Source organism: Cetorhinus maximus, chromosome 4, assembly GCF_964194155.1.
Source record: "Cetorhinus maximus chromosome 4, sCetMax3.hap1.1, whole genome shotgun sequence".
NCBI lineage: Eukaryota > Metazoa > Chordata > Chondrichthyes > Lamniformes > Cetorhinidae > Cetorhinus > Cetorhinus maximus.
In genome coordinates this window covers 88,852,444-88,873,036 of record NC_135882.1, presented here as the reverse complement: position 1 = coordinate 88,873,036, position 20,593 = coordinate 88,852,444, and the positions used below count along the sequence as shown (strand labels likewise).

Sequence of the window (20,593 nt, the reverse complement as noted above, 5' to 3'; positions counted from 1 at the left end):
AGGTGAGACACCCTAGGTCTTGCCCACCCCACATAAAATTTCTGACAGGCTGGAAGCAGGTGGGAGGGTGGCAGGAAAGCCAGCTTTGAAATTTTATGGGCTCCCCCATTTGCAAAACCACCAGTGGGGGCCTGTAAAATTCTGCCCATAGGTTCATTTAAATGTGACATTACAACCCAGCATGCTTTTACTCTAAAATAATGCATATTTTCTGTTGTAGGGTGGCCGAGTTATGCTTTTAATGATAGGATTGATCTGCAGATGCTTCTTGGGGGTGGAAACATTACTTTATTCACAATATACTCAGCAGCAACTACACATGTGCTTTCACTTCAACTCCATCTCTGCACTGACTGCTGAGGTAGCCCGCGTTACTCTCCTATTGGTTACTACAGATCATGTGATCTTCTCTAACAAATATAATTCTTAATGGTACATTGCACAGTAAAGAAAACCATAATTACTACATTCCTCCCCCTTTTCGACTATACATATATTTACATAATTTTTCAAAACAACATAATATTAACACTGGGTAAGGAATTTACAAATGCAGCCTCTCAGGTGGTTTCCTGGTACATGTGGAACATCGCAGCTCCACAACTTCAGATTCTTTGTCAGGAACCCCCTTTTCCAGAGTTGCCTGAACATCAGGTGTTTTGGTGGGGTCTTGCAGTTCTGTATCCTCAAATCTGGAACATCAGACATGTCTCTCCTGAGTTGAGTATCCTCAACAGGAAACACAAATATTGGTTGAATATCCCCAACAGAAAATGCAAGCCCGGTCATGACCACTGGTGGAACCAAATCTTGGTGATTTGTCTCTCTCTTCCTTAAATGGTCCACATGTTTATGGTTGATCTGGTCTTCCACTTCCATGTGGTAAGATAGAGGTCCAGTCACTGCACTTACTTCATCCGGTAACCACTTTGGTCCTTCTCGGAAATTTTTCACTTTTAGCGGCTCTCCCACGGCAAATTTCCTTTCACAACTATGACAGTCGTGTCCAGTTTTCTGGCTTCCCTGACTCCTTCCAACCTTCTCCTCTAAATTCAGCATTATGAAGCTCAATCTCGTCCTGAGATGGCGTTTCAACAAAAACTCCGCAGGTGCGACACCTGTTGTTGTGTGAGGGGTAGTCCTGTAATGAAAAAGAAAGCGTGCTAGCTTGGTTGCCAAGGAATCGCCAGTTAGCTTTTTCATGCCTGTCTTGAATGTCTGAACCGCCCTTTCAGCCAGTCCCTTTGAGGAAGGGTGGTACGGTGCAGTTTTCACATGAGTGATACCGTTGAGACTGATAAACGGTTAAAACTCAGTTCTCGGAAATGCCATGCCGTTATTGGAAATTACTACTCCTGGTAGTCCGTGAATGGCAAAACCCTGACGTAGTTTCTCAATTGTAGTGGCTGATGTTGGTGACTTCACCTCATATACGTCCAACCATTTTGAATGGGTGTCAACAATGAGCAGAAACATTATTCCCAGGAAAGGTGGAACATAGCCAATGTGTAACTGCACTGTCTACCTGGCCACTCCCATGGGTGTAATGGAGCTGTCACTGGCAACTTTTGCAGTTGCTGGCATTGCACAAAGTGCTTTACCAAACTCTCTATTTCTCCATCCATCCCAGGCCACCATAGATAGCTGCATGCTTTGGCCTTCATTCGGGAAATTCCTGGATGGGCACTGTGTAGTTCACTTAAAAGTGGTTCCCTTCCCTTTGGAGGGACTATCACTCATGCTCCCCACAATAAGATGCCTGGCTGGTTATTTCAAGTCTTCTGTTAAGGTACGGTTTCATTTCGTCAGATACAGGCTCGAGTGACCAACCATGTAGCACTTGTTCTCATACCTGAGATAGGACTGGGTCCCAACTTGTCCAGTCTCTGATCTGTTGAGCACATACCAGCGAGGAATCTAAGAAATTGAACATTAAAACAAGTTCCTTTGGAACTGGGATGTGCTCATCATTTTCTTGTAAAGGCAAATGGCTAAGGGCATCGGCGTTTGCGATTTGATTGCCAGGCCTATGGACAAAAGTGTATTCATGTGCTGTCAGAATTAAAGCCCATTGTTGTATTCTTGCTGAGGCTATGGGTGGTATAGTCTTGTCGTCATTACACAATCCTAGCGATGGTTTGTGGTCTGAAACGATTGTAAAATGGTGGCCATGTATGTACTGGTGAAATTTCTTGACACCAAAGACGATGGACAGGCCTTCTTTTTCCATCTGCGAGAATCCCTTTTCCACTGTGGTCAGCGTTGATACATAACCTATTGTCCGTTCCATGCCGTTGTTCATCCGATGAGAGAGCACTGCTCTCGCTCTGTACAGAGATGCGTCACATGTCAGCACCAATTTTTTCATCTGATCATAACACGCTAATAGATTGGACGAGTGCAACAATTGTTTCACCTTTATGAAAGCTTCTTTCTGGGGAGCCTCCCAAGACCAACGTTGGTTCTTTTTAGTAAAGAATGCAGGGGGGCCAGCACTGTAGACAAATTGGGTAAAAACCATCCAGAATAGTTGATCATTCCTAGGAACGATTTGAGCTCTGAGGCATTCTTTGGCGCAGGTGCCTCTCTTATAGCTCTCACTTTCTCCTCAACCAGGTGGAGGCCCTGTGAATCTACCCGATGACCCAAAGAGATTCCCTCCCTCACTTGGAACGTGCACTTTTCATTTTTTGAACACACACCAGCTTGCAAGAAATGTTTTAAGACTTCTTCTAAGTTTGCCAAATGCTCTTTTTCAATGAATCCTGTCACCAATATATCGTCTAAATAGACTACTACGTGGGGCAGTCCCTGCAGTAAGCTTTCCATTGTTCTCAGAAAGATGGCACAAGCGGAAGAGACACAGAAAGGCAATCATGTATATTGGTACAACCCTTTGTGAGCATTAATTGTGACAAATTTCCTGGAGGCATTATCCAACTCTATCTGTTGATAAGCATGAGTCATGTCAAGCTTTGTGTACGTTGTCCCCATGCCAGCTTGGCATACGGGTCTTTGATTTTTAGAATGGGGTGCCCGTCTAGCTTAGCTACTTTATTAACCATCAGCTTGCAGTCGCCACAAATTTGAACACTTTGGTCGAGTTTAAGGACAAGGACAATGGGCGCTGCCCATTCTGAGAACTGAACAGGTTGTATAGTGCCCAGTTTCTCTAGTCTGTTCAGCTCAGTGTCGACCTTTTTGCGCAGGGTGTATGGCACCTGTCTCGCCTTCATGAAGCGAGGGATTACTTCCAGATCCAGATGAATATTGGCCTACAGGCCCTGGATTTTCCCTAGTTCGTCCTTGAAGATGGTGGCATACTTTCTAAGAAGCTATGGTAGCCCACTTGCTCTCAACTGGAACATTTTAGCCCATCCTCAGACAATAATCTTTTCTTAATAGAGTCCTCTTTCACACCACACACTAAATGATTTCTGAGCATATTGTTTAGAGTTGTATCGAACTCACAATATTCCGTTAACTGCTTCAAATTTGCCATGTAGCATGCAATTGCCTCACCCGAGGCTCTGTTTTGCGAATTAAACCTGAACATCTGCATCGTGACTGAGGGCTTGGTTTGAAAGTGACCATTCATGAGGTCCACCAATTCATCGAAAGTTTTCAAACCTGGGGCACTGGGTACCATCAAACTTCGAATCAGACGGTGGGTTTTGCTCCCACAAGTACGAAAGAGAATCACTCGCCTCTTCTCTTCCCCCGTAATCTCATTCACTTGAAAAAAGAATGTGAAGCGTTCTATGTATTGAGGTCAATCATCTGTAACTGGCTCAAAAGGATCAATTCTCCCAAACTGTGGAAGTTTGAGAGGGGATAACTTCTTCAATTCTAACGGAGCTTGCTTCTTACAATCACGAGGTACAGTGCTGATTTCTTCTGTTCAATCCTGTTTTATCCTTGTCGCCAGTTTGTTGTAGGGTGGCTGAGTTGTGCTTTTAATGATAAAGTTGATCTGCAGACACTTCTTGGGTGGAAACATTAAGTTTACTTACAATATACTCAGCAGCAACTACACATGTGCATTCACTTCAACTCCATCTCTGCACTGACTGCTGAGGTGGCCCGAAGTCCTCTCCTTTTGGTTACTACAGATCATGTGATCTTTCCTACCAAGTACTATTCTTAAAGGTACATTGGGCACTAAATAAAACCATAATTACTACACTTTCCAAATTGGATCATTGGTTAGCGATTAAGAGTGGGAATTCCAAACTTTCTTCCCTTTACTGCTATGTTTGCACTCAAAAACAGGATGATAGATAAAACAGCTGTTTATCCCACCCACAGACCGCTGCTTTTACAACTGGTCCCGGATTTTCTGGAGACAATAATTCTGGTAACGAGAGCCTGAAACAGGTTTTGTGCATCAAATTAAATTGGAGTCAGGTGCTATAATTATGCTGTTAATGACATTTTCCAACTTTAACCCCTTGACTAATGAAACTTCCTGCTCCTGATCACCAATCACAGCTAATAAAAGTTTTGAAGAGGCATTTCAAAAGCTATTTGAAAGGATTCTCTGCTGCTCTCAGATAAAGTTACGTATTGCTTTTGGGGTCACTTTTACTTTAATGGACGTGAATGTGCTTGTAGTTACTAATGTAGGTTCTGAAATGTAGGTGTGCTTTCGTACCATTATTTTCTCATGAACAGAACATTCATTTTGGTGAGTCCACATCCCTGTTTTGGTATTAGTTTCCTTAGAATTTCTGGCATGCTGGTCCCTTCTACTACTGTAAACACTGATGCAAAATATTACAAACATACATACGAACAAGGAGCAGGAGTAGGCCATTCGGCCCCTCGAGTCTCATGTGCCATTCAATAAGATCATGGCTGATCTGATAATAGTCTCAAATCTGCATCCCACCTACCCCCGATAACCTATCACCCCTTGTTTACCAAGAATCTATCCTCCTCTACCTTAAAAATATTCAAACACTCTTCCTACACCACCTTTTCAGAAAGAGAGTTCCAAAGACTCACGACCATCTGGATTTTGCCTCATCTCCGTTTTAAATGGGTGACCCCTTATTTTTAAACAGTGACTCCCAGTTCTAGATTCTCCCACAAGAGGAAACATCCTCTCCCCATCCAACCTGTCAAGACCCTTCAGGATCTTATATGTTTAAATCAATATTATTCAACATATCCCCCACTTTCTTAGCTTCATTGTCAATATCATCGTAATTGGTTTAGAAGAGACCAACATTGTTCCTGACCACTCTCCTTTTCCTAATATTCCTAATTTATTTGTGCTGATTTTGACATCCTATGTTAGTTTCTTTAAATACTCCCTTTTTGTAATTCTTAAAATCTATTTTGTCACCCTTTGTCTTTGTTTCGTTCCCTTTTGCCAGGATCTGTGCTGGTTTATGCATTTTTGGATGCTTTTCTCTTCTTTTTATTTTGATTTTTACCAAACAAGTGGCAGATGGAATTTAGTACAGAGAAGTGTGAGGTGATGCATGTTGGCAGAAGGGATGTGAGAGGCAATATAGATTTAATGGTGCATTTCTAAAGTGTGTGCAGGAACAGAGGGACCTAGGGTTGCATGTGCATTGATCTTTGAAGATAGCAGGACATATTGAGAGAGAGGTTAGCAAAACATATGGAATCTTTAGATTCATAAATAGAGGCATTGAATACAAAAGCAGGGAAGTTATGCTAAACCTTTATAAAACTCTGATTAGGCCCCAATTAGAATATTGCATCCAGCTCTGGTCACCACACTTTATGAAAGATGTAAAGGTCCTTGAGAGGATGCAGAGGAGGATTACCAGAATGGTTCCAGCGATCAGGGGTATTAGTTACAAGGTTAGGTTGGAAAGGCTGGGGTTGTACTCCTTGGAGCAAAGGATATTAAGGGGAGATTTGACAGAGGTGTATAAGATTATGACAGGATTAAATAAGGTAGACAAGGAAAACTTTTCCCATTAAATGATGATACAAGGATGTGGGGACACAGATTTAAGATTTTGGGCAAGGGGAGATGTGAAGAAGAACAATTTTTATGCAGCGAGTGGTCATGACCTGGAACTCACTGTCTACAAGGGTGGTGGAAGCGGAGACATTCAACAATTTGAAAAAGGTAATTGGATAGACACTTGAAGGAAATAAATTTGCAAGGCTACGGGGACCAAGTGGGGGAATGGAACTGACTGAATTTCTCCTCAGACAGCTGGCATGGGCTCTATGGACCAATTAGCCTCCTTCTGTGCCATAAATGACTCTATGATACCTAGTCATACATGGCTGTTTTTGGAAAGTAAAGCTGTCGCCCCTTACAGGCATGAATTGGTTCTTTATCACATTAAATTCCTTTTTGAAACTGATGATCTGTCATTTTACCCAGTAACAGTTTTGCCCAGTTCACTGTGGGCACTTTCTATCTCAGCACACTGGGGTCAACCTTACCTATGTCTAGAATCTCAGTAGCTGTTGTTTCTCCCCTTCAAACACTATGTTGAACTTGATCAAGTTGTAATCGTTATTAGAGTTGGGTTGTTAACTAAATCTGGCTCATTACTCATTGGTAAATCTAATGTGGCCCATTCCCTTATTGCTTCTTGGACATATTGCTGCAGAAAACTATCCCTGACACACTCATCCCCCATTAATACTCTGCCTTTGCTGCATGCTTATCTAATCTCTATATTTACACAATCTATCACTTCATAACTGCTACAGGGGGCCAATACACAACTCCCGCTGCGATCTCAAATTCTCTTCTATTTCTTAATTCTACTCATAAAGTCTGCACTGTCTGCTTTTTTCCTGTTATATCTTATCTTAACATTGAGGTGATTTAATCCTTCATCATGAGTGCTACTCCCTTTCCTCTACAGTTTTCTCTATCTTTACTGTAGACGTTATGATCTGCACATATACATATTCCAAACCAAACTTTTAAAGTCAATTATGCAATGTTTCATATAGAAGTTAACTAATCATACTTGTACATTGCATTCCCTTACTGCCTGTCTTCCGTGTGCCTTTGCCTGTCCCAGATTTCTGGACTGCTGTGATACCATTGAAGCCCTTTTGATCACTAGTATCCACAGCCAATGATGGCCACAATCTCAGCTTGCATGGCAGCAAGCTGAGACTTCCTGACAGCCTGGGCTTCTACTGCAACACTCGGATCTCTGGTGGAAGTTGCTTGTGTTGCAAATGGAGGTGAGACAGTGACCATCAGATGATGCATCCTTGTTAGTTCCACAGGTGTGTTATTGGGGTTGACCACCTGTCCCATCCTGGAAAGGGTGGTCTCCAATCTGTGTGCAAAATTGGTTCCAGACTCTTCCATGCTCCTCGATATTGAACTCAGGCTTTCTGCCAGGCTTCCCAATATGCCAAACATTATGATGTACACATCCATCAGCCTTTCTCTGTAGTCCTCAGCAGCAGAACATGTGTGGAACCTCGCTGGCGCCTGTGCTATCCTTGCACCCTGCCATAGTTGCAGCGTACTTGTGCCTCACCACCTGCAGATCCCACTCACATTTCTATCTCCTAAGGTTTGTGCAGTGTCAGTGTCTGAGCTGGTAGCTGTGTGAAATCAAGAGATGGTGTATTTACATCATCACTGTCTCCTTGGTCTTCCTTCACTGAGTTCTTGGGCATCTGAAAGGAAAAAGAGGAAAGGTTATAGAGGGAAAGTAAGATGTGTGTGCTTAAACCATCTGCAGCTTGTAAATCAGAAAGTGGGATGGGGGGAAATTGGGATGTGAGAAGGAGGCTTAGATATAAGGATGCCAATTTTGTCAGTTGATTCAGATCCACCAGTGACCATCGCCTCAGTAATTACCCATGGCAAATTGCGAGCACTGTCTCCTCCATGGGATATAAAACATGCAGGCACGCCTCTCCCCTTCTGGTTAGTTCCTGCTGCCCTTGGTTATGCATCATGTTCTCCTGCAAGAGAGAGGGAGGTCTGTCCACGAGTGTTGTCTGTTTTGTGTTTGGATGATGTGGCTGTCATGGTTGAATAGCTGATAGTGTGCAAGCTGTGAAATGTGGGTGTGTGGCTTACAACAATCTGGAGGATGAGGTGAAGCATGTGAACATTAGGCATGATCCTGATTGATACAGATTGTTGGTAGGTGAGTGATGGGATTGTGGGGAATTGAGGAGTGTGTGAGCCTAGTTGTACTGTTGACGGGATAAGGATATCGAATATGCATTCACTGATGTTGGCCAGCTGCGTGAGGTCAATTAAACTTCTTGTAGCACTACAACCAGGCCCTTAGGGTTAAGCTCAGCACTGATCTCTGCTGTTATCTATTCCCAGAGGCTATTATTGTGCATCTGGAGATCCCCCTTAACCCACTGTGGTCACAGGAATGTCTCCTCCTTTCCATCTCCTCCACCAAGACCTCCTACGTAGCACCCGAAAACCTTGATGCACACTCTTTCCCACAGTTAACCATTGTTCCTTATTGCACAGAACTATTCTGAAAGCAGCATCTCCAGCAGCCATTCACCCTTAAGGCTTGCAGGCTTAACTTTAAACAGTGCAGACTGGCTTTAAGTAGTACTGGCATGTAATACTATTGAGCTCCCTGCTGATGAGTGGAGCCAATCAACAGTGTGGTTAGTGCTGGCTGCACGTAAAAATCACATAATGAGGAAGCAACACGGAATTGGTGTGATGTGTGCAATACACTGAACAGGCATGGGGTAATCATGCATAGTGATCCCTGTGCCTGTTTTCAGGGGTTATCTAATTTAGCAACCCCCCCATCAAGATTTCATCTCTCATTCTTTGTATATGGCTACTACCAAGAAACTGATGTCTTCAGTAAAGTTTTATTTAATCATCAATGCTGATATCTTAGAATGACAGTCAGTTTGACTGCTGCCTTTGCATAGCAAGTAAAGTTCTAGTTAAAATGTTGTTGTTCTAAATATGAATTAAATAACCTGATTTATCTTCAGAATAAAAATGCTCTGCTTGGCAAATTGGAATTGTGTCTTTTGATATTAGAGCTAAATCTCTTACCTGACATAATATATTAATATAAATGGTATAGTAATGTTTGTTCAATTTACTGGTTATCTGCTTTAATGATCCAGAATGATTCTTCTGAGATGTTAATAATGTGGACATTCAGCAGCGCACAATAAATTGCAAAAGATTTCTGATTACTGTGAATGACACGCAGCGTCAAAAGATTAACTCATAACTCAAAAATGTGATTTGTTACCTTGACTTTTTTATTTTCTCTCAGCATCATCTCATGATTTTTGCACTGTTCGCAGTACAGAAATTGACAGCCTCCCTCAGAGAGCATAACAGTAACCAGTATAGAAACTGGAAATGTCACACTGAAGCTGTAGAAGGTGCTCTTCTGAGATTGGAGATTCAATTCCATTGTTTTTGGTAGCTTTACTGCTTAGCTATATATCATTACTCATCTGGGAGTACTTGATAGAGAAACTGGGTTCCTGAGTTCGGAAAACATTCCATTTTCCAGCGTCAATGTTCTTAATTTTGATGAGCAGTAACACTATAGAGCAAAAGGCCGACTATAATTTACCCACCAAGGGATATTGGCAAGCTTAGTTTTCCCAAATAAAGTAGTGACAGGGAATAATGGATACTTGGAAATGATTACAAGGCAGTAATCTAATTAGGCAGTTCAGTTGTGATAAACCACAAGAGCAAAGCTTGAACACTGACATCTGAACTGCAAGATTAAATTGCTGCCTGGAAGTTATGCCAGAGTATCTATTATTTTTAATAACAAACATTATGGAGTTGTTCCATTCAGATTTAAATCTACTTTCATTCCTGATTCAGCTGAAAATTTGTGATTTTTAGAATTGTGAGACCTATGTAGAGTAGGTGAATCCTCTTTAAAATGACGATGATACTCTGGGAATAACCTTCTAGTTAAGGGGATGGTGGCATAACTTTTTCCCTTGCTCTTCATCTCTTGGTTGTCTGCAACAAGATGTGTTTTGGCGGGAGTGTTTTAAACCTTTCAAGCATTGTGATTTTCAGTAATAAACACACAGCAGACTTTTGAGTAAGTTTAAATCAAAAGAAAGGATAACATTTATTCACACGACACCCCACTCACTCCCTCAGGCACACAGTAAACATGGATTCTAGAGACAAAGCATGAGTTTAGATTATTAGCAAAAGAAAATACATGATGTAAATCCCGTCCAAATTTCAGTCCTTTAAAAATGCACAGGCTTCAGGCCTAGATGGTTTCTCTCTCTTTGGAATGATTTGGAAGTTGGAAGCCTCTGACTCTGCGTCTCCAGACAAAGTCATGGCCAGGTTTTGTAGAGACAAAGCTTTTCAGGTGAAAATAAATTAGTCCCTCTCTCTCACTGCCTCGGTTGGCTGGTTGTTAGACAGATCCTGTTCTTCTTGCTAGAGGAATGCTTCCTCTTGTCCAGCTGGTTCCAGACTGATCTGCCCCTCCCTGGTTCTTGGAGTAAAATGATTTGTGATCGGAGGTTGGTTTCAGTCATATGGCCCCATGATCAACACCTCCATTGTCCGCAGAACTGATTCGAGGTTAGAAGCCACTGCTGCACAATGGGGTTTTAATGGTGGCTTTTCACACCTGCTTGCAATGAATTGGTTTCTCCGCACCTTTCTTTGTTAAGGGTTCACAGATACTGTTTTCGGGAGGGCTATTGATTTAGAGTTTTGACAAATATCCAGTCATTAGGAGGTGTAAATTCACAAGATTTCACATTGTGAATGTCTATTCAAGGGAGGGCACTCCACCCACGGTTATGTACATTTAAAAAACCTTCCGGAAGCATGTTCAGACATGAGTCAATCCTTTGTCCGTGCTTAAATCACAGAAGGTCACCTGAACCTCAGCGGGCATTTTGGGCAGTGTTCTGACCGCTTTTTAGAGTCAATTTTCAAAGTCCGCATTAACTGAAATCTATATCTTGAAAGTTGGGAATATGATATCCTTTCAGGCATGACGTGACTCTCACACTTTTGCATAATTACATGAAATGCCAAAGGGGAATTAATTATATTAAAAGATTGCACATTATGAGTAAATTAAACTTTGCCCAAGTATAATTGCAATCCTTCAAGAAACTTTCAGATCAGTAAGCAACAAATTTGTAGGGAGGAAGGTAGGCAAGGTAATTCCTACTTCACACCATACTAAGAGTTTTAAAGATTCTATTATTTTATGTTGTATTTTGGAGAAATGTGCAGGATTGGATGTAAATTGTTTGCAGTATGGGATTATTTGAATGGAATCAATCACAAAAAAAAACCAATTTGTATTAATATTGCACTTTTAATGTAGAAAAGTATCCTACTAGTACCTCAATGTCCAGTAACACTCTCATATGTGCGTCAGTGTTTCATAAATCTTCTTGCTAGTCTCTTTTAGAACTCTGGGATGAAAAAAAAATCCATTCCTAGTGATTTGTTTGTTTTGAACCCTTCTAGGACTTTCCATTTTATTTATATCAAAGTCACTGATCTTACTTTGGTTATCTCTGGAACGATTGCTGAAAAATGTTCCCCCTGCGACACCATTGGAATTGTGGTCCATTGCCAGCCACACTAAATATCAATCTCCTGGTGCCGTATATTCAAACTATCTCTGGTCCCAGTGTAAATACCCTTGATGGGCGAACTTCAATTTCTTGCAGCACAATAAAATGTCCCCAGTACACTGGTGATGGAGGAAGGCAACTTTGCAGGATTCTCTTGTACATCAGTTTCACATGGCTGTCCTTGCTGCTGCTCATTCATGCCCTAGTTTGATCAACAAAACTTGGTAGGTTGTGGACAGAAAGCATGGTGATGTTCTCATTTCACTAAGATTAATATATGGGATGTTGTGAAGCACCCTCTTGAAATTTGATAGAAAATACCTCCTTCTTTCTTCCCTACACTAGTATGGCAGTTATCTAGCTGGACTTGTCATGGCTCCTTTCTTTCTCACTTTTCAGTAATGCTTTCCTTCAGCCTTGTTTATTTCACTTCAGTTGAATATAACAATTTGTAATACCTGTGTGCTTTGTACAACCTCATTAACAATAACACAGAAAATGTAAATTGTGGTGGTTTGATCTTTTAACCTGCATTTCTAATCTAGAAATAATTAGTTTTGCTTTGTCATGCATTTAGCAAAGCATATGATAAACTATATAATCCTTAACGTCGCTTTTGTTACCTTCAGACTTAACAATTTCAATGATCTCCAGGCCAGCCTTCCATCTTCCACCCGCCAAACATTTGAGCTCATCCAAACCTCTGCTGTTTATATCTTAACTGGCATCAAGTCCTGTTCAACCATTACCTCTGCGCTCACTGACCTACATTGGCTCCAGGACAACCAACGCCTCAAGTTTAAAATTCTCATCTTTCAAATCCTTCCATGGTTGTGTCCCTCCCTATCTCCAGAGCAACCCCCCCCCACAATCCTACAACCCTCTGAGAACTCTCTAACTCTAGCCGTTTCTGCATATGCATTCTTTCATCCCATCATTGGTACCAATGCCTTCAGACGTCTCTGCCCTAAGCTCTGGAATTCCCTTGCTAAACTTCTCCACATCTTCTTCTCTAAGATGCTCCTGAAAACTTACCTCTTTTTTTCTGATTACTCTGCTGCAAAAAAGCTTTTGGACCTTTACTATGTTAAAAGGTGCCATATAAATGCACTTTGTTACTGTTATCACCGGGGCATTGTTGAAGCAATTGCAAAAATGTGTGTTATTTGTTACATTTGTTGATTTTTATTGTTGAAAAATAATACGATCAGAATAATAAGTTAGGCGACATTATTTTGCCTGCTTTTGAATAAGTGGAGTATAAATTATTTGAACATTCGCCTCCCCATCAACATTAACCTGATAAATAAAACATACGCTGTCTGTCTTTACAGTAGGATATTTGGACCTGACTGTTCCATGGGATGGAAATGACCTTAATTTTGTAGTAATTTCTAGTAATGCGTATATTTACCTGCATAAAAAATGTAAAATAAGATGTATAAAGAACTGAGTAAAAATGGTCGTCGCTTTTTCAGTATTTTTAACGAAGCACAGAGATTCATCCTTGTCTTGCTTTAACGCCCACCGTCGTCTAAATCTTTTCAGTAAATGATCACCCACTGCAATACGCCTCCAATTTTCCTTCGCAAACGAGAGAGCACTTTGCCTGATTTAGGCGACTGAACCATTAAATAAGGGGTGCAAATTGGCAACCGTATTCGTCATGTTAAACTTCTCATGGATTTATTGGGAGGATCACGTCAGCGGGTATTATTCTTCCCCTGTAGCCAGACTCTTTTTGAAGTGGATAATCTGAGTTGGAATATTGAGGCGAGGGAGGAGTTGTTGCTGGAGGTTTGATCCCCTGTGCTGCTTGTTGGAGGTGGCTGTGCTGCTGGAGTCTGGGCTGAGTGTGGAAGCAGCTCCTCTCTCTCAGTATCGCTGCTGGAGCTGGGTTACAATGTTGCTCTGGGTTACAATGCCGAGTTACATTGTCTCTGGCTCAACCTGATCCGGCCTCCGCTCCATTCGCACCCCCACCAAGAATTAGATCGCAACATACATTTTCTTTGGTGGTAAGTGAGGTTTGATTTAAATAAAACACAATTGGGCAATCTATGCAAACGCGGTTTGGCTGCATTTCCACGGTTGGTGGATCCCAGCTGTGGCTCCGCTTCCCCGTCCACTGGAATTGTCTGTGTGTTTGAGGGGGGGAGATGGGCAGAAACGCCTCTTAACATTAGAGAAGCTTCTGTCATTTTCCAAGTTCATAAGAGCTTGGAGGAGCAGTCAGTCTCGCTTCGTGCCGCCTGTCGCTTTTTGTGTGTGTGTTTTTTTTGAATGAAGTGGGAAGGTCATGAGTGGAGTAAGAAAAAGGAAGTTCCAGCCGGCATTTGTTTAGGAAAATGTTTAACTCTAGGTGCTACTGCAAGCTCCTGAAAAGGCGAGTAGGGGAAAACGCCGTTACGTATTGTTCATGGATTTAGATTTACATTAGGGTAAAAGCCTAATTACTTCAAAGTAAAATCGCTGAGAAAAAGGTTAGGAGGTGAGAAGTGCTGGGCACGGGGCATCTATAAACTGTAAACCTTGTTTCTATAGAAATTCAAATGCATGTAAACCGAGCTCTAAACATTTGAATCATCTGAACTTCGGGAGTTGGCTGTGTCTGGGCAGAATATTCGGATTCCTATAGCTGAAGTAACGAAAGAGCTCATCTTTTTTTATTGAAGGTGGCAGCAGTATTTAAATTATATCACTGAATTGTTACAGCGCAGGAGGAGGGCCATTCGGCCCGTCATGTCTGCACCGGCTCTCCGAATGAGCATTTCACCTAGTATCATTCTCCTGCCTTCTCCCTGTAACCCTGCACATTGTTTCTTTTCAAATAATCATCTAATTCCCTCTAGAATGCCTTGAACCTGCCTCCATAACACACTCAGGCAGTGCATTCCAACCACTCGCTGTGTAAAAAAAGTTTTCCTCATATCGCTTTCTTATTGCTTCTTTTGCCAGTTACTTTAAATCTCTGCCCTCTCGTTCTCTTTCACATATGGGAGCAGTTTCACCCTAGCCACTCTGTCCAGACCCCTCATGATTTTGAAATTGTATCTCTGTCACAACAGCAGAAACAATCCCTTCAGAAATGTAGGGAAGCTTGTTGGTATGATAGAGGTAAAATAATTTTAGTATTGGGAATCCTTAATCATCAGAACCGTGAATCAGTTTGATGATCCCTGAGCATAGGGGAGCCAGGAAGCATCCATTGCTGAAAACAAGTGACATTCAAAATCGACCTGGATAAAATAAAATGTTTGATAGTGCCAGCATTAGGGAAAAGCAACCAGAGCACTTGCTTGGGGCCCCAGGCCATGATATGGCAGGGCGTGTGGACTAGAAAATTAGGTCATATGTGCACAGGACTGGAAATACGTAAATTTCCCCTGATAGATCACCTTAAAGTGGAGTAGTTTAGTTTGTGATGCTTTAATTTGATGAAGTGGAAGTCATCCAAAAGTGTGGGTGAGATAGGAGCCTCCTTCCATATGTTAGCCTCTGCCAGAGGCTCCCATGAATTTAATGCTGGAGCTCTGGTCTGACTTGGATGGACAGCTGGAGAGAAGGGATGAAAATGTGCACCACCTTGGACCATCTTGTGGGACGTTGGGTGCTTCGAGCAGCACACAGTACTTGTGGAAAGGTCATCATCAGTTGCTGTAGAACGTTTGCATTGCAACAGGACTAAGGAAAGCTTAATTAATTGGTAAACTATCTCTGACTTGAAGGTTTAGTCAATATCTTTTGTCCTGTAATAATGAAATTTGATTGCAAATGCTAGCCGTGTGACCATATTTTCTAAACTGAATCTGAGAACACAGGATGGGAGCTCAGTGAAGTAACCAGGATGGAAAATGTAGGTTGCCAAGTACAGCAGGGGAAACATTTTAAGCAGCCTATGTTTTAAGAGTTGCAGATATACACTACAATTGACAGCATATGCATACAATTATCACACATGATACGTCATACTGTTGAAGAGCATTCAGATGCCCTTTATAAATAATACAATAACGTTGTTTAGGAATGTCAGTGTTTTGTACCCACTCTTTATGTGGCTAGTCTGTTGGCTCAACTTGCAGAAAAAAAATCAGTAACAGAACTTGAGCTATCACATTCTGTAAGAACAGCTTTATGTTTAGTGATACCCTCACTTTCTTTTATAGATGTCCTTGCCTCCATTCCAAATGGAAAATGTTAACTGACATATTGAACATTATACAAATGTTTCTTCCTGATTGGTAGTAAATATGGAAAACCCTTTTGAAGTTGACTGTTAAAGCAGCATTACATTTTTTTTACAACACCATTTTCACTTTACACAGAATCTTGTGTGTTTTCTATGTCATACTCATTCAGTCAGTGTGGTAGCTATGGCAACTGCAATAGTGCTGTACAACCTATGTTATAGATAATAGTCATAATAATAGAAATATTCTGAATATTTCTCAAATTTATAATTATTTAGGTGTTTATCCAAGATGTTTGTGCTGCAACTCACTTATACATTAGTCATAATCCAAGACAAGAATTTAAAATTCAGGGTATTTAGGGTGAGTTTTGTGAAACAAGGTGCAGACATTGGTTGTTCAGGGACAGAGGACCTCATCTAGGGACTGTCCCTAGACAATGGAGGCATATGGTTACATTACCTAACTAGTCACCCTAAATTATAGTAAAACTGCAGTTAAAGCTAAGGATTTCCTGTGCACTGCTGCAGTTAAGGTTCAGAATGAGATGTTCTAGTGTATGTAAGAGGTAGCTAAATGTAGTGGATACAACAAAGACTATGGGCCTTGACAACATCCTGACTAGTTCTGAACACCTATGCAACAGAGTTAGCTGCTCCCATACCAAGCTTTTCCAGCACAGGCAAATATGACATGGACATCAGCCCAACAATATGGAAAATTGATCAGGCATATCCTATCTGCAAAAAATAGAATAAATCTAAACTAGCCAATCTTAAACCCTCTCAGCCTCTCAGCCTCCTACCAGGCATCAGTAAAATAATGAAAGGACTCATAAACAGTGCCAACAAGCTGCATCAACACAGCCTTGATTCATTTAAGGATGCAATAATTGAAGACCAGAAGGAAAGGTGAAAGTAGCTGCCCTTGACATCAAATCTACATTTGACTGAGTATAGCACCAAGGAGTCCAAGCAAAACTGAGGTCATGGGGGTGGGGGGGCAGTGGATTGTGGGGGGTCAGAGAGAAAATCCTTCAGTGGTTGGAGTCATACTTGCTACACAGGAAATGGTTGGTTATGGTAGTTTCAGAAATTAGAGGGAACCTATTGATATGGGTAGGGAATTGATTACAAGGTAGGAGATAGACAGTAGGTATATACTCGAATTGGCAACATATGCCTTGTGGTGTTACCAAATAATCAGTGTTTCACTGTATTTATACGTTACTCAAGTTAATTGGATGAAAGTCATATTACCAAGGTGGGCGGAAGGGCAGAGAGAAGGCAGAGGGCGGAGACGGGGTGGGGGGAGAGGATAACCTTAAAATTAGAACTAGGTTGTTTAGGGGTAGTGCCAGGAAATACTACTACTCACAAGGAGGAGTGAAATTCTGGGCTAAACTAATTGAACATTTTAACAAAATTAATCAAAGATTTTTGGTAGGTAAGGGTAGTAAAGGACACAACCAAGATGGGTAGATGGTGTTAAGGTACAAATCAGCTGTGATCTAATTGAATGGCAGAATAGGCTCAAGGGGCTGATTGACCCACTCTTTTTCTTGTGAGACCTGTCATTGCAGCCCAAGGGTATAATTGCAAGAGTTTTTTTTTATGGAACGATCTTCAACAGCTTCAATGATCCAACCCTTATAATGGGGTACTGAGAAGGGCAAGAGGAGCAATATTGTGAGAATGCCATCAACTCCAAATTACACACTATCCTGACTTGGACATGTATGTTGCTGTTCTTTCATTGTATCTGGGTGACTATCATGGAATTTTCTAATCAGCACCATTGTAAATAAGATTGGCGAGTTACAGGTGCAGATTGCCATGTGGAAATATGATGTTGTGGCGATAGTGGAAACCTGGAAGGGCAGTTAAATATTGGGTGTTAAATATTCCTGGGTACAAGGTGTTTCGAAAGATAGGAAAGGAGGAGGGGTGGCGCTATTGGCTAAGGAGAGCATTGCAGTGCTGGAGAAAGAGGATGTCTCAGAGGGTTCAAGGACAGAATCAATTTGGCTAGAGCTAAGGAACGAAAAGGGTGCAATTACATTGCTTGGTGTAGTCTGTAGGCCGCCAAATAGTGAGAAGATATAGAAGAACAAACCTGCAGGGAAATTACAGAGTGTTGCAAACATTACAGAGTAGCTATAATGGGTGACTTTAATTACCTGAATATTGACTGGCATGGTAGTGCCATGGTGGAATTTCTAGATTGTGTTCTGGAGAATTTTATACAGCAGTATGTGTCCTGTTCAACAAGAAAGGATACACAGTTGGACCTTGTTCTTGGAAATGAGGTGGCCAAGTAGATCAAGTGTCAGTGGGGAACATTTAGGAGACAGTAATCATTGTATTGTACGTTTTAGGATGATGATAGAAAAGGATGATAGGCAATTCAGAGTAAGAATAATTAACTGGATGAGAGCTGACTTTGGGGCAAAAACGGAGCTGGGCCAGACAGACTGGAATGAAAAAACAAAAACAAAAATACCTGGAAAAACTCAGCAGGTCTGACAGCATCTGTCGAGAGGAACGCAGTTAACATTTTGAGTCCGTATGACTCTTCAACAGAACTAAGAAAAAATAGAAAAGAGGTGAAATATAAGCTGGTTTAAGGGGGGGTGGGACAGGTAGAGCTCGATAACGGGCCAGTGATAGGTGGAGATAACCAAAAGATGTCATAGACAAAAGGACAAAGAGGTGTTGAAGCTGGTGATATTATCTAAGGAATGTGATCATAAAGGTACAGATAGCCCTAGTGGGGGTGGGGGGGAAGGGATCGAAATAGGCTAAAAGGCAGAGATAAAACAATGGATGGAAATACATTTAAAAATAATGGAAATAGGCGGGAAAAGAAAAATCTATATAAATTATTGGAGAAAAGGGGGGATCAGAAAGGGGGTGGGGATGGAGGAGAGAGTTCATGATCTAAAATTGTTGAACTCAATATTCAGTCCGGAAGGCTGTAAAGTGCCTAGTCGGAAGATGAGGTGCTGTTCCTCCAGTTTGCGTTGAGCTTCACTGGAACAATGCAGCAGACCAAGGACGGACATGTGGGCATGAGAGCAGGGTGGAGTGTTGAAATGGCAAGCGACAGGGAGGTCTGGGTCATGCTTGCGGACCACGGGACAGTAGCAACGTGGATACAAAATTGGCTGAGTAATAGGAAACAGAGAGTAATGGTCAGTGATATTTTTCAGACTGGAGGATGGTTGTAGTGGAGTTCCCCAGAGCTCGGTATTGGGGCCCTTGCTTTTCTTGATATATGTTAATGATCTAGATCTTGGTGTGCAGGGAACAATTTCAAAGTTTGTGGATGATACGAAGCTTGGGAGTGGATGGTGTGGAACTTCAAGAGGACCTAGACAAGTTGGTGGAGTGGGCAGATAGGTGGCAGATGAGGTTCAATGCGGAGAAGTGTGAGGTGATGCATTTTGGTAGGAAGAACATGGACAGACAATATAAAATAAGGGGTGAAATTTTGAAAGGGGTGCAGGAGCAGAAAGACCTGGGTGTATATGTGCATAGATCATTGAAGATGGCAGGACAGGTGGAGAGAACAGTTAATAAAGCATACAGTCCTGGACTTTATTAGGGGCATAGAGTACAAAAGCAGAGGGGTTATGCTAAGCTTTTATAAGATGTTAGTTAGACTTCAGCTGGAGTATTGTGTACTGTTCTGGGTGCCACACTATAGGAAAGATGTGAACACATTGGAGAGAGTGCAGAAGAGGTTTACGAGAATGGTTCCAAGGATGAGAAACTTCAGTTATGAAGATAGATTGGAGAGTTGGGACTGTTCTCCTTGGAGAGGAGAAAGCTAAGAGGAGGTTTGATAGGGGTGTTCAAAATCATGAGGGGGCTGGATAGAGTCGGTAGGGAGAAACTGTTCCCACTCATGAAAGGATCGAGAATGAGGGCACAGATTTAAAGTGATTTGTAAAAGAAGCAAGTGTGATGTGAGAAAAAACTTTTTCACACAGTGGTTTGAGTCTGGAATGCACTGCCTGGTAGTGTGGTGGAGGCAGGTTCAATCGAGGCATTCAAGAGGGCAATAGATGATTATTTAAATAGAAACAATGTGCAAGGGTATGGGGAAAAAGCAGGAGAATGGCACTAATTCATAATGCTCATTTGGAGAGTTGGTGCAGACACGATGGGCCAAGTGGCCTCCTTCTGCACCATAACAATTCTGTAATTTGTGAAAATCATCAGAAGGGCTACAATATTTTGTGGAGAGGGCCCACCATAACTTTATCAGGGAAACTAGTAATAGGAAATATTGTGATCATGCCAGAGTTGCCGGCATCTCAAATTGGAAAAGAAAAATATATGTAACCATATATGCAACAATACTTTGGTCTAAGAGTGGGAGGGAACCCAAGCCACATTTTAAAAACTTTTTGGGTAGGTAGTTGGCACTGCATAAATATGGTGGACTATAATTTGATAAGTTAACTGCAGAATGCCTCATTGCTAGAACTCCCTTTGGGAGAAGGCATTAATTTTGCTGAAACTTCCTCATTAACAAAATTGCATTAGTGTAGAAAATCCTTCTTTTTTTGCATTTTAGCTTTTATGCCAGCACAGATTTATACTATTATGGTTAAACATTATAACAGCAAACCATGATTGATTGAATTCTGTTGTGGGGTTTAGAATGAGAAGTTTACTAATCTTTTCAGCCAAAATGTAATGCCCCTCGCACCCCCATACAAAACATGAGCAAAAAAAAATTCAGGCCACAACTTAAAAATACCATTTTTGTAACTGTGTGGCTGCGGATCTGGATAATGGGGGAGTGAGTATATGCTT

General features: G+C 41.5%; 1 protein-coding gene across 3 annotated transcripts in view; it reads left to right on the top strand.

Moving 5' to 3' along the window:
• The first annotated feature begins 12,519 nt into the window (after window positions 1–12,519).
• The window catches only part of fam110b (family with sequence similarity 110 member B), a 157,331-nt gene continuing 149,257 nt past the window's right edge, over window positions 12,520–20,593 (top strand). For 2 of the 3 annotated variants that reach the window (XM_078540455.1, XM_078540454.1), the window contains exon 1: window positions 12,531–13,595. The gene's annotated coding sequence lies outside the window, so the exon portion shown is untranslated. Of the gene's footprint in view, window positions 13,596–20,593 lie in introns of all 3 variants that reach the window. The other variant, XR_013576412.1, reaches the window with a different exon arrangement.